General features: G+C 40.2%; 1 long non-coding RNA gene across 1 annotated transcript in view; it reads left to right on the top strand.

The window, feature by feature from the left end:
* The window catches only part of LOC115941059 (uncharacterized), a 116,172-nt gene that overhangs the window by 46,205 nt on the left and 55,653 nt on the right, over positions 1-14,314 (top strand). The window contains exon 5 of the long non-coding RNA XR_014143821.1: positions 6,127-6,263. This is a non-coding gene — a long non-coding RNA (uncharacterized LOC115941059). The remainder of the gene's footprint in view (positions 1-6,126; positions 6,264-14,314) is intronic.

Raw genomic sequence — 14,314 nt, 5'->3', positions numbered from 1 at the left:
AAAGCTGCATTGCTGCTGTCATGTAGGTGATTAGCTAGGTGTGTTATACATCTACTCAGGAGAGAGTTAGCCACTCATTTCTGACCTGACCCGACGTTGTTTCCGTAGTTCACCATCATAAACCCATAACTGCCCCTAAAGTCCTTCATTTGCTCTGTTGCACTTTCCTAGTTAGGCTCTGTTAGTCATCTGCTCCAATGATGCTATTATAGAGGGCAGCCCTAATATACATCCCTTGCATATTTATTTTTCATTTTTCAAAACAATTTCAAGCCCTCTCTCAAACTCCCAAACTCTTACATACTCTACTCCCTCACTCTTACCTAATGACCTTGTCTCATGTTTCACATGAAACAGAAGTAATCAAACAAAACCCTCCAAGATCCCCAACCACCAACCTACCTGCTTCTGTAGCCAACTCTGATTTGTCCTCTCTTATTGTGGATGGAGTGTCTCTATGCCTATCAAGGGTCAAACCCCTCAACTTGTGTGCTTTGGATCATATTTTCCTTAACTTTTTAAGGTCTTGGCCCTATCAATTTTCCTCCTCTGTCTCTTGCATCTTCTGTATCCCTCCACTGGATAATTTTCCATCAATATCTAATCAAATTTTCCTCCTATCTTAAATATCTTATCTGTAAAAAGATGAAAAATTCATTCCTTTGTGGCCATAGCTCTATTTTTCTGCTCCTCTTTGGAACAAAATTTCTTCAAAATAGTCCCCCCTCCATGTAATATTTATATCCTCTTCTCAACCCATTCTAATTTGGCTTCTATACCCTCAACTAAACTGGGGTGGCTACTGTCAAAATCATAAATGATCCCTGGGTTGCCAATACAATGGTCCTCTCTCTGTTTTTACCTTTGCTGACCTGTCAACAGCATTCACCATTGGAATGCTCCTGGGCATCTTCTCTGGGTCTATAGATGTTCCTTTGGTAATTTCATCCATCCCATTCTTTTTTAAAACAATGTATATACCAATGACTCCCAAGTCTATATCTCGAGTCCTGATATTTGCCCAGAATTCTAGATTCATATATCCAATGCCTACCAGAAATCTCCACATAGATGTCTAATTGGCACTTTGAATTTAACATGGCCAAAACAGAATTTTTAATTCTATCACATCTAAAACCCACTAATTTTTTTTTTTTTTAGTCTTTCTCATCTTCGTAGAGGTATCATTATCTCTTCAGTTGTTCAAGTAAAAAAATCTAGGAGTTATCCCTAAGTTTGCACTTTATCTCTCACTTGCTACATCTGCTCTCCAAATGAGTTTTATTGATCATATTTCAAATATATTGACTCCATTTATTTGTGGTCATTTCCACTTCCACCTTCCTGCTCCAATCAACTGTAATTTTCATTTGACCTACTGCATCGGCCTCCTCTTGGCCTCCTTGTTTCTGCTTTTGTCTTGTGGGCTGGTCAGTTGTCTTTTTGTTCTTTGATCTCTTGTTCAGCTCTGTGCCTCAGCGACCTAAATTTCCTAGCCTCCCTTGCCCTCTGACTTGTGGGTAGATTTGCCTAGTAGAGAGAGAATTGGTAGAAGATTGCTTGCTGCGATGGCTCCTATACCACTTCTTCTCTGTGGCTCCAGCTGCTTGAGATAGTCCCATCTTCTGTAGACCTAAAGGAGGCTCCTGCCATGATAACATATGGACTTTTTTTTTTTTGAGCTTTTATATTTGAGTTTATTCTTCATTTAACTCATGACTATAGTTGAATATTAAAACAAAAACAATAGCAGGTAGTGAGCTATGATTATAGTCCTTCACTTATTCACTACCCCATATAATATACATATTATACATATATACATATTATATGTATACATTACATTAGTAATACATATGTAATTATATGTACATTGTAATACAAATGTAATTACATTTATGTATACATATGTAATGTATACATTACATTTATACATATTATATGTATACATTATGTATGCATATATATCATACATAATATACATATTATATGTATAATAACACTGCCAACAGTGTTATTCACTGGCCGCTTTAAGAGGTATGACACTGCACACCACTCCTAGGATAATGTTCATCATCTATCTTCATATGCTTCCCCAGTGTAATGGCACCATCTTTTCTGATTTGGATCAAAGTCCACCAGTTCTACTTGGTCCATTTCACCAGTCTATTCTATTTCCTTCCTCTCAGGTAGGAGTTTTTCCAGCAAAGAGAGTTTATCGGGAGAGAGAAAGCCATTCTTAGGAAAGTTTACCTTAAATTCAATGATTAGGTGACCTCTCTCATATGGTCTATGATAAATTGGCATACCTTCATTTAGCACACACTTGATATCTCCATGCTTGACAATCTGACCTGGACAAGAGGTAATGACGATGGTTCTGTTGTTGGAGGACTCCAGTGTCTGGGTGATGGTCACACTACCTCTCTCGGTTCCTTCACTCCTGGAAGTAGTAGAGGCTTTGGTGAATCTCAAGTTGCTTCATCATACTCTGTTTGAAATCTTAGATCTTCTATCAGCTTTGTAACCAATTCCTTTTTTTTTTTTAAGATTTTATTTATTTATTTGACACAGAGAGAGAGTGAACACAAGCAGGGGAAGCAGCAGGCAGAGGGAGAAGCAGGCTCCCTGCTGAGGGGCTCCATCCCCGACCCTGGGATCATGACCGACTGAGCCACCCAGGCTCCCCTGTAACCAATTCCTAGTACTAAATAGCCTTTGTTTAAAAGAGCCTAAGTAATTTTTTAAAGCATTTCTTTATTTAACACTAGTTAATTTACACCTACACAGCATAATCTCCACACGACAGCCAGAGAAATTGTTTTAAAAATGTAACTTAGATTCTGTCAACTCCACCTTCCCTCTCCTTTCCTAAACTCATTTAAAATCTTCCCCAAAACCTATCGCAATGAGAATAAAATATCAACTCTGTATACTGGCTGACAAAGCCCACCCTAATCTGGGTCCAGTTTGTGACTCTTAATCTCATTCACACTACCTTCCCTTTCACTCATTATACTCAGCCATACTGGCCTGTGTTCTGTTCTTTAAATTAATCAGGCTTGTTCTCACTCCAGAGCTTTTGCGGAAACCCTTCCCTTTACCTAGAGTGCTCTTCTCTCTGACCTCACACTGTGGCTCCTTCTTATCATTCAGATCTGAGCTTTAGTAGCAACTCCTTAGGAAAGCCTTTCATGATTCACATCTTTACTTTCTCACATCAATCTATATTAATTATTCACATAATGTTTCTTAATACATAATCATTTTTATTCCACTCTTTGTCAATTTTCTGACTTATTCAAGTATTTGTTTTGTCTATGTCTCCTAAGCAGAGCTCTTGCCTGCCTTGTTCTAGTTCCTAGAACAATGTTTGGCACATAGAAACCATCAATAAATATTTGAATGAATGCATAAATGAGCACAAACCAGCAGTTCGGTTAGGCAAGTGTTGAATGGATAAGCACTAGAATCCCTCAATTAAGTAGTTAAATAATCAGTTAGTGTTTAGAAGGTAAGTTGAAATTTAAAATGCTGTCGGAGTGTTACATACTATGTCTAGAAGAAGACTGTAGCCTAATATAAAAAAAGATAAAATACTGGGGTCAAGTTCACTACTCTATGTCTATATGCTGAGCCATGAATATATTCTCATGCTCTTTGTGGCTGAGTGGAAAGAGGTTAAAAAGAGTAACTGCAGGTTTCATCTGTCTGGGATTTCCACTTCTGATATGGCTGATAAAGTAATTCAGTCCAACTATAACATAGAGAATTGCTATGAAAGGTGGAAAAATAAACTAAAAATATCGGCTTGAAAGCATTGGTGAGCTAACAAGGTGGTAAAGAATCATGGAGTCAAGATCTGGATGAAAAAGGAAGTCCAGAGGGGTAAGCCCAGTATTTGGGTCAGTTTTTCTCCAAGGATATCTGCTGATTCTGAAAGAGGTAGCAAAGAGGCTGAGAAATACAGCAGCACCTTTGACACCTACATGGGACCAAGGGGATAGAATTGGAACCAAAGGTAAGCACAGACCAGAAGTAGAATTAAAAATAGCAGTTACCTTTCAGGAGGAAGAACGAAGTTACTGGGGGAGAACATGAGAAGTATGTTCCATTTCTTGACTTTGGTAGTGGTTATGGGAGTGTTTACTTTGTGATATTTCCTGGGGAGCAATTTTCTATTAGTGTGTTATATTCATGATAAAAAATGTTTAAAAGAAGTGATGTCATAATGTTGGGTCACATACATTTCTTAAATAGTTGGAGATCATTAGGAAGATACTTTTTCCTTTCATATACTGTAACGTTTTGGTGAAACACTTTGAACCTGCTCATAGGTAACTTGGCTTTTACACATAAAATCAAAGTCTGCCTTAGAACATCAGTAGTGTTTCTCTTAAGAGGACAGTCATGGTGGCATGTATATGTTCTTTATCTGAAACGTAATAATTTGAGTTGAAACTATATAATAGAGCCAAAGTTCATTTGAGGGTGTAAGACATGGAAGAAAATACAATTTAAAAAATGAAGTAAAATGTTCCATAGCCTTAGATGGCGCGGAATGATTTTAAGGAAACTAAGGACACTGGCCTGCACTCCTACCTCACAGTTGCACTGCTCATCATGATTGTTGCAGTCATCACCCGGGAGGCAAAGACCCTGTGGTCTCTGCCCTCAGAGGTGGAACCCATCGCTTCCTCTTCCGGGTACCTTACCGTTCTGCTGTTTCCTGCTTTTCTTTGTCTCTGCTTTTCCCTCCCTTTCACTCTCACACTACCTTTATTTATTTATTTTTCTTTTCCCGTGGCTTCTACTCAGTCCTGCCTTCCTCTGTGTCATGACTGAGACTTATCACCTCTGCCCCGGGTGACTCCTTCGGTTTCTGCTCCTGCCTGCAGTATGTTTTACAGTCTGAGTCCCTGGAAAGACCTGCTCAGATTCTGTGCTCGCGTACCAGTTCAGAATGGGCTGTGTTTGGCAGGCTTTTCGGGCCTGATACCCGACAGAGGCTGCTGGCTCTCTCCCCTCTCGCCTACTGAGGAAGGCTTTTGGGTCAAGGCTGATCTCTGGGCCCTGAGCCTACAGTATTTCATGCTTATGAATGGATATTGTGGTTCTCAGAAAGTATGATGGGTTGTCTATATACGGGGAAAATGTTTGGCAGAAACTCTCCTGGGGAAGGAAGAGAGAGCAGTGTTGTAAAGTGAGAGAAAAGGTGTAGAAAGAGGAGCAATCTGTGTTTGGATAGGAAATGGCAGGACAGAGTATCTGGAGATCAAGAGAAACCTCGGGAATCCTAGCTTTCTCAAACAGAGTCTGTGTTATCCACTGCAGGGGGTTCAGTGGCTGCAGGGAAATCACTCCTTCTTTCAGAGGGAGAGGAGATGTACTGAGAGGGCTGGGAATTGGGAAGACAATGCTCAGACCTCAGGTTTTTGTTCTAAACAAGTAAGGTCAGTAAGAACAAATTGCTTTGATGAAGACATTGTGTTGAGCATTTGCAGCAGCTGTGCATCTGGTAGACCATGTACAGAGGAGTAGTTCCCTAAGGCACTAGCTGTGCATGTGTTCCTCTGGTGTAATCCAGAGTCATCCTTAGGGTTTTGTTCACAAAGCTACTTTGAGCACTTTGGAACTACCTGAAGTGCTCCTGGTATTTGAATTACATAACTGTCTTTGCAACTTCTGGTGATGGAACCCCTGAAAAAAGAATTTAGGGGCCTTTCCTGTGTCTTCTCTTGGGCTTTGCTAGGAGGGAGTAATAGTTCCAGTTCAGTCTACTAAAAGGAAGTCTGTTTAAGGAGTTAAAAAAATACTCAGAGCCAAGGAAGAATTTCATTGGTATAAAATTTCCGTTATGCGAGATGAGTATGTTCCAGAGTTCTGCTGTATAGCATAGTGTCTAGCGTTAACAATACATTGTGCCCTTAAAAATTTGTTAAGAAGGTAGATCTCATGTTAAATGTTTCTACAATACACACAAAAGAAAACAAAGGGACACAGGAAACTTTTGGAGGTGATGGATATATCTATTACCTTGATTGTAATGGTGATTTCACAGGTGTTTGCATATGTCCCAACTCATCAAGTGTATACATTAAAAATGTATAGTGTTTTGTGTTTCAGTTACATCTCAATAAAGAGTTGAAGAAAATCAGTGGATCTGTGTTCTGCCTTGAGAGCGAAAAGGAATGTGGTCTGAGAAGGGGATGCCAGGGGACCTCAGAACACAGGATCTTCACAGTCTTTGAAAGAGCTATAGAGTAAGTATGGTAGGGAGCTTCTTGGGAAGTTCTTCAACATCACACACACCCTAATCCCTGGAACCTGTGAATGTTATCACTTCTTTGGATTGTGTTATGTTACATGGTATATCAGTTTGCTAAGACTGCTGTCAAAAAACACCACAAACTAGATGGCTTAAAACAATAGAAACTCACAGTTCTGGAATCTCGATGTCTCAATCAAGGTGTGGGCAGGGCCATGCTTCCTCTGAGACTCTGGGTAGAATCCTTCTTTGTCTCTTCCTAGTTTCTGGTGGGGGAGGGCAATCCTTGATGATCCTTGGACTGCAGTCTGATCTCTGCCTCGGTCTTTACATGACATTCTCCCTGTGTATCCTCACATCTCTTCCTTCTGTGCCAGTCTGTATGTCTAAATTTTCCCTTTTTATAAGAACACCAGTTATATTGGATTAGGGTATACTCTAATGACCTCACTTTAACTTGATTACCTCTTTAAAGATTTTTTTAAAAAGATTTTATCTATTTATTTGAGAGAGAAAGGGAGTGAGAGCATGAACAAGCAGAGGGAGGGCTGAGGGAGAGGAAGAAGCAAGCTCCCTGCCAAGCAGGGGGCCCGACTTGGGGCTCAATTCCAGGATCCTGGGACCATGACCCAAGCCGAAGGCAGACGCTTAACCGACTGAGCCACCCAGGTGCCCCACTTGATTACCTCTTTAAAGACACTATTTCCAAATAAGGTCACCCTGTGTGGTACTGGGGGATAGCACTTGAACATATCTTTTTTTTGGTGGGGGGGAACACAACTGAACCCATAACATAAGACATAGTTGACCTGAGCAAAGGAAGGTTATCTAGGTGGGCCTAAATGTAATCACATGAGCCTTTAAGAGCAGAGAACTTTGTCTGCTTGGTGGCAGAAGTCAGAGGGATTTGAAGCATGAGTGGGATTTGATGTGCCATTGCTAGCTTGAAGATGGAGACGGCCATGAATCAAGGAATGTGGGTTCCTTCTAGGATCTGAGGGTGCACTCTTGTTGGCAGCCAGCAAGGAAAGGGACCTCAGACCGAGAGCTCCAGGGAAGGGAGAGTTCTGCCAACAACCTGAATGGTTTTGAAAATGAATTCTTCCTCTGAGTCTTCTGATAAAATTCAGTCCAGTTAACATCTTGATTTTGGCTCTATGAAAGAACTAAGTCCACCTGGACTTCTGACCTACAGAACTGTGAGATACATGGATGCTGTTTTCAGTTGCTGAGTTTATGGTAATTTTTATACAGCAGTAAAAAAAAAAAATGCGGTAAGGTACAGAGTGTTTTAGAGTTCCTAAGGGAGCCACAGTGGGATCCAGAGCCATTCTTAAATGACATTTAGTTCCCACTACCTTAAAAGAGCTGTTGATACAATCAAATTTGGGGGACAGACTATGACTAACAGTGGAAATAGATCCTGGAATCTGCTGGAAGCTAAGGGACAATTAAAGAACTTTCTGTTCTGTTAATGGGCACCTGAAACCACCATTGAGCCGGGCTGAGGGTTGCTTCCTGGGAGTGCCCGAATAAACATTGATGGGGCTATCAGTGGAAGCAATGGAGACCATTTTAATTGAAAACTTCTAGTCTTTTATATGATTGCTCTTGAAATAGGGGATTGCCACAAATTAGGTGAGTAGAGCCCCAGACAAGCAGACTGGAATTCAGTGTAAAATTCAAGGGTCAGTAGGGAAACTTGAGTAGCAACTAGGAATAAGAGAAGAAGCCCTATCATGTGAATGGTGCACACACACAGTAGGGCTCAGACACAAACGTGAACCTTGAGGGCAAACAGATCTCCAGGGGTTCACTTGGGACACAGTGGATAACATCCACAGGGCAGCCAGACTAAGGGTGGGGCTAAAGCTCCGACAGATGTCAGGGCTTGCTTATTAGCTGAAAGGCCAGCTAGTGTTGAACAAGTAGCATGGAAATCTTCAATCTTCACTTTTGGAGAGGAGCTTGGACACAGGGAGCTGACCTCATGTGGTTAGAGACCCAGAAATCCTGGACAAAATCTCCTATCAGTGCAGAACTCTTGAATTGAATCTGATATTCATATTCTCAGTTTCTTGGGGGATTATTTGGGCTTGGAAAAGGAATACATGCATGCCTATTTCCTTAGATCCTTTATCTAATTTCAAAATCACTATTTTCCCTGAATGATGTATTTTTGTCCTTTACTTAATAGGAAGAATCCGGGGCTCCTGGGTGGCTCAGTCGGTTAAGTGTCCAACTCTTCATTTCAGCTCAAGTCATGATCTCAGGGTCCTGGTATCGAGCCCCAGGTTGAGCCCCGAGTAGGGCTCTGTGACAGGCTCCGCACTCAGCAGAGAGTCTGCTTGAGGATTCTTTCCCTCTGCCCCTCCTCCTGCTCTCTCTCTCTCTCTCTAAAATAAAATAAATGAATTAAAAAAAATAGGAAGAATCCAGTGTAACTGTTTCAATAGAAAGTGAAGGTTATATGCTATATTGTGAAGTAAGATTTGGCTTTTTATTTATATTCAGTTAAAAATTATGTACCAGTAACTCAAGCAGTTAGCATGATGTGAAGGAAAGAGCTTCTTCGTAACTGCTTCATCTCAGCTTCTATAATTCTCTCCCTTCAGCTGGGCTCATGGGTCCCCTCAGCACAAGGAGCCTGGTTCCAGCACCTGATGTAGCTCTGCACCACCTCACCTCAGTAGGCAGGTTCAAGTCTCCCGTCACCCCATCCAACTTTAATCCTTCGAGCCTGGTCTGCTTTGCATTCCTTCTGGGTGTCTTCCCCTGGCCAAGCTGCCGTGATTGACTTCTACTCTGAACCTCCTTAATATTTATAGTTATTCAACACTTAGCCTAAGTTACCTTGTCTAGAAGTTTATGTTTTTAAATTTTTTTTTTTTTGAGTATAGTTGACACATAATGTGACATTAGTTTCAGGTGCACAATGTAGTGATTTGACAAGTTTATACATTATGCTATGCTCACCACAGGTGTAGCTACCATCTGTCCCATAACATCACTGTTACCATATTATTGACTATTTTTTATGCTCTGCTTTTTATCCCCATGACTTTAGATATTTATGCTTTTTTAATCTAAACTCATTGACATTTTAGAGCTCTGAGAGGTCTAAGCAAGCATCTAGTCTCATCTCCCCATTTTCAGAATATGAAAGTGGCCTTGAGAGATTATTAGGCTAACATTAAATTGAGAAAGAGCCAAGATTAGAATGATACGAAATAACATTCTTTGTCTTCTTTTTCTTGTATAATGAAGCCGTAATTATATACATATTATAGACATGGACTGTGAGGCATTTTGACCCCACATTTACTGACGGCTATAGCACACCTCCATAATGGACATGTAAAATGTTTTCTTTTTTTTTTTTAAGATTTTATTTATCCATTTGACAGAGAGAGACAGCCAGAGAGGGAACACAAGCAGGGGGAGTGGGAGAGGGAGAAGCAGGCTCCCGGCCGAGCAGGGAGCCCGACGCGGGGCCTGATCCCAGGACCCTGGGACCACGACCCGAGCCGAAGGCAGACGCTCAATGACTGAGCCACCCAGGCACCCCGTAAAATGTTTTCTTAATGAGTCAGTAATATAAAACACTTGTGATTCGCTGTAGTCTGGTAATGAGGCGTATTAATAAATTTAATCAGAAATCTAGATTTCATTGGCATAGTTCAAATGACTGGTGTTCCTTGATTAGAAAGGTTATTTCCTGGTACCACTATTAAGATAAAAAGGTAACAAGGTTGACACGCTTATTTATTTACAGGAATTTGAGTTACCTGTGCGACAACCGAATACTTTTCTGGTAAGTTATTAGTGTCTGTTCTGCATCAAGAAACAGAATTTCAATCCACAGTTCCCTCTCCCTTTTACCTTTTAAAAATGATGACTATTGTGTGGCAGCTAACTATAGGAAACACATTAAGCACTTGTTCAATATTCTTCACTGAATTCAGCCACATACATTCAAGTGTTAAAGGATTTATTTGTGCGATTTCTACTGACTCATCAGTTAGGTCATAGAATGAAAGGCCGAATAGAAAATCGGAATAAGCAGTAACCAAAAAGGAATAGCTCAGATCAACCCAGGTATGTGATGGGGGAGAGAATAGAGTTTATGAAGTGTCCTTCGAGGTCCTTGCAGGTCTAGGTGTGGAGTGGGCAGTCACAGGCTTGAGGAGCGTGGGGGGGCTCTTCACAGCCACATCAACAATCCAGACAACTGGTGAGTGGCCGTCAGGCTGGCCAGCCTCCACCCCTCCACACGCAACAAAGCAAGTCAATTGGCAAGATTGGCAGTGATGCAGGGCAGAGGGTTTTTTTCTATGATGTTCAATCTAATCTAAACCCATCCTCTTTTTTTTTTTTAATTTCCTGGAAATGGCTTAATCAGCTATGTCATTTTAAAGTCAGTTTATCAACAGAATTAAACACCTGCAGTGAGCCACAACAGTATCTAGGAAGGTGGATGACCCTTTCAGGTGTGTGGCCAGTCCACACAGCCCGAATCAGGTCTGTTCTCCAGGCCAGGCTCTGCAGGCAGCAACTGCGGTTAACCCTCAGAGACTGTGGGCAGTTTTCTTTGGGGCCACACAGGGCTCGGTGTTACATGCAGCATAATTCTGGGGGAGAGAAGACCGGAAGCACAAACATCTTTGGAAAATAGTCTGTAACCACACATAATAAACCATGGAAGAACAGGAATTTCTTTCTAGGAAGGACACACATTTTTATGTTTCTTTTTTCTTTTCTTTTTTTTTTTTTTGAGTCCAGTAATTAGGTTGCCATATGAGAAATTTCTGTTGTAACTTATAAATTTACTAGAGTTATAAAAGAGGTAAGATGTCAAGTTATAAATAAAGTCTTCTGTTCCAGATAAAACGAAAAGTGTATGGACTGAAAGTGGCCCATCTAAAGGCAGGTGTGTGCTTGAGCCAGTGACTGGGATCCTCCCAGGCACCCTGTTTTGCTCTCCTTGGGCAGAATTTGCTGCTGGGATTTTTCTTGCATGGAATTTTGCTACCGGGAGAGTTTCCTCACCCTTAATACCTTTACATTCAGGTGGATAGTCACTTCTGTTCCTTATTGTTGATGTCCTTTTTCCCCACTCTGACTGCACTTATGGACAGTTTCCCAGTCCTTGACACTCGGCTGATATTTCATCAATCATGTTTATTAGTTTTGCTTCCCAAGTTAAACTTGTGTCCTTGCACATTCTTGGAAACTGAAAAATGTCCTTTAAAAAGGGAGCTCACTGTTGGACTAAGATTCTTTGAGAGAATGATTGGTGGAGCATGACATAGACACATGGGCAAAGCATGACTTACAGGACCTACTATGCCTTCCAGGCCTCTGCTGGTTCCAATATGGTCAATTGGTAACTTGCTTGTGAAAATCCTGGTTGTTTTCCTTTCCAAATGTGAGTCATTAATGGGCTTAAAAATTAAAAAGCTTCCCTGTTATCTTAGTTTCTCATTTTTCAAAATGAAAAAAGAAAAAAAAGAAAGAAACAAAACAAAAAAATCCCAACCAAACTTTACTTGAAAGGCTCTGTGGAACAGGCCAAAATATTCTATGACACTAAATAAAATAATTGATAGCAGGTGGCCAGCTAAGTTCTACCAGATGTGATCATAAAGACAAAGAGAACTTTTATGGTCAAGGTCAGGGTCTTGAACATACTTTTGATGTGAATGGAAGCTTTGTAAGGGTAAAGAATAAGAATACAACAGAATACTGTATTAGCAGAAAGACACCAAATGCTGGGAAAACTAAAAACTAAAGTCATTTTTAATTTTAAAAAAGTACCTTACATTCCTCATAATAAATCTTTATTTCCTACTTCTCACTCACAGTTGTAAGGATTTACATAAAGAGAACAATCATTTTGTTTACTAATTATGAGATAATTATGGCCAGAGTTAAGGTAAAATTATTTGGGGAAGCATAATTTGTTCTTACTTAATGTAATAACATGTGCTGTTTAGGTTAGTTATTCTGTAATGTTTCTCTGGAAAGAGTGAATTTTTTATTTACAAATCTGTTATAATGCAACAATTACTTCTTGAAACCATATTAGAGACAAACGAGAAAGGATTATACTTGATAGTTACTTGATTAACCGAGGTAAATAATGACAGAGTTGGTGGAAATAAAAATATACCTTAAGCAAATCAGACTGATAGGTATTGACCTCCATGTTTTAAAAATGTCAGATTAGAAATACTCATAAGAACTTTGGTGGTGTTTTCCAGTATTTGACAAGAACTTCAGTTTCCATGTTACTAGTATTGATGTAACTATCCATGAATTTGATATTCTTTTCTTTTACCTTTAGTATTGCTGTAGGGGAAAGTCAAAGGAAAAGTGCCTGTACTCTTTTTCCTACTGAAGATAGTGCCCTATTTCTCCCTTTCGATTTATTGCCACACTTTGAAGATTAATATGGTTGGCCATCTGTGTATTGCTTTCTGACTCCTTGAAATCTTATAATAATCAATGATAGAGGCAAACATCCTTGTAGAGCTTGTGTCAGGCAGTGGTTTCAGCACTTTAAACGTGGTCGCTCACATGATCCTCATGTCAACTCTCCAAAGTAGGTGCTATCGCGATCTCCATTTTATAAATGTGGACATGGAGGCGAGAATAATCTGCCCAAGTTCACAGAGTTTCAGCTAGGATGCAAACCCAGGCAGTCCCATTCCAGGGTTACCTGGGCTGCCTTCTACTCAAGGTTTACTTAATCTTTTAATGACCATATCTAATGATTTTTGTTTCAGTTCTTTTGTTGCTTTGCATCTTGTTATTACTCGACATTATTGATCCTTTCTTGGTTTCTGTGACCAAGAAGTCTTCTCGTTCTCCTACTTGCCTGCTTTCTTCATTTTGGGGGAGTTTTATTATACTGTTTACCTCTTTCTTGTGCCCTATTTTCATACATTTACCAAGGTGCTGTCCTCATTCATCTTATCTATTTTCTCCCTCTACTATCATTCCTTTGGAAATCTCTTCATCTATCACTGCTTTAATGATTCTCGTGTATCTGTCACCATCCCCAACCTCTGCCTGAATTATTTGCTACATAGCTCTCTTCTGAAATGTTTTATAGATACTTAAAAAACACAACAGGTCCCCAAGTTTATTATCTCCACTATCCCCTTCCCTCCCAGATCTGTTCCTCCCTGTGTCTGCATCTCAATTCAGTTAATGGCACCACTTCCCTTCTATCCATCTAGACTGGGCACCATTGGAAAAAGCCCTCTTTTGCTTACTTTTCAGATATAGTTAGTCATAAGGAACTCTTTAAAACAGAAAGAACAACTTGAGGAAAAGATAGAGATATGAATGTTCTTGGCATGTTAGGGGAATGGTGAGGGCAAAAGGAAGAAAGGTGAAGCAGGAGGGAAGAGATTATAAAATATTGATTGAACACAGTTCATTGACCTTTGAACAAAAGTGTTCTGTGAGGCCAAAGTGTGTTATTGACCAACTGGCTCTTCACCAGTAGGCTTCTTTTCTTCACGGTATCCCAGCCTTAGTGAAGATATTGAAATCAGATCTGATCTTTATTTCTGCAGCCAGAAGACCTTGACATTACTAGTACTTCCAGAGACTCTCAGGGATGGACTGATACCAATCAAAATACCATCAGCCAGTCATGCGGACTAATGGTAGAAATTAAGCCTGGAGAGGGAAGCATTCCTTTTCAGTGCTTATGACCCTTATTTGGGACACTATCCCAAGCACCAAGCTGCTTGGGAAGACAATCAAGTCTGCAAATTCTATTCCATATCCTCGTTCTGGTCATCTCCTTTTAAGCAAATATTCTTGGGTAGATTAATATCATTGGTAAGCTACAGGAAAGGAGAAAATTCCTTATGATATGGGAAGCATTTTTTTTTATTCTTATGTTAATCCCCATACATTACATCATTAGTTTTAGATGAAGTGTTCCATGATTCATTGTTTGTGCATAACACCCAGTGCTCCATGCAGAATGTACCCTCCTCAATACCCATCACCAGGCTAACCCATCCT

This window comes from Leptonychotes weddellii, chromosome 3 (genome assembly GCF_054177405.1).
Source record: "Leptonychotes weddellii isolate Sample4059 chromosome 3, ASM5417740v2, whole genome shotgun sequence".
In the NCBI taxonomy this organism is placed as follows: Eukaryota; Metazoa; Chordata; class Mammalia; order Carnivora; family Phocidae; genus Leptonychotes; species Leptonychotes weddellii.
The sequence above is the reverse complement of the archived record's forward strand: the minus strand, read 5'-3'. Positions and strand labels throughout refer to the sequence as shown.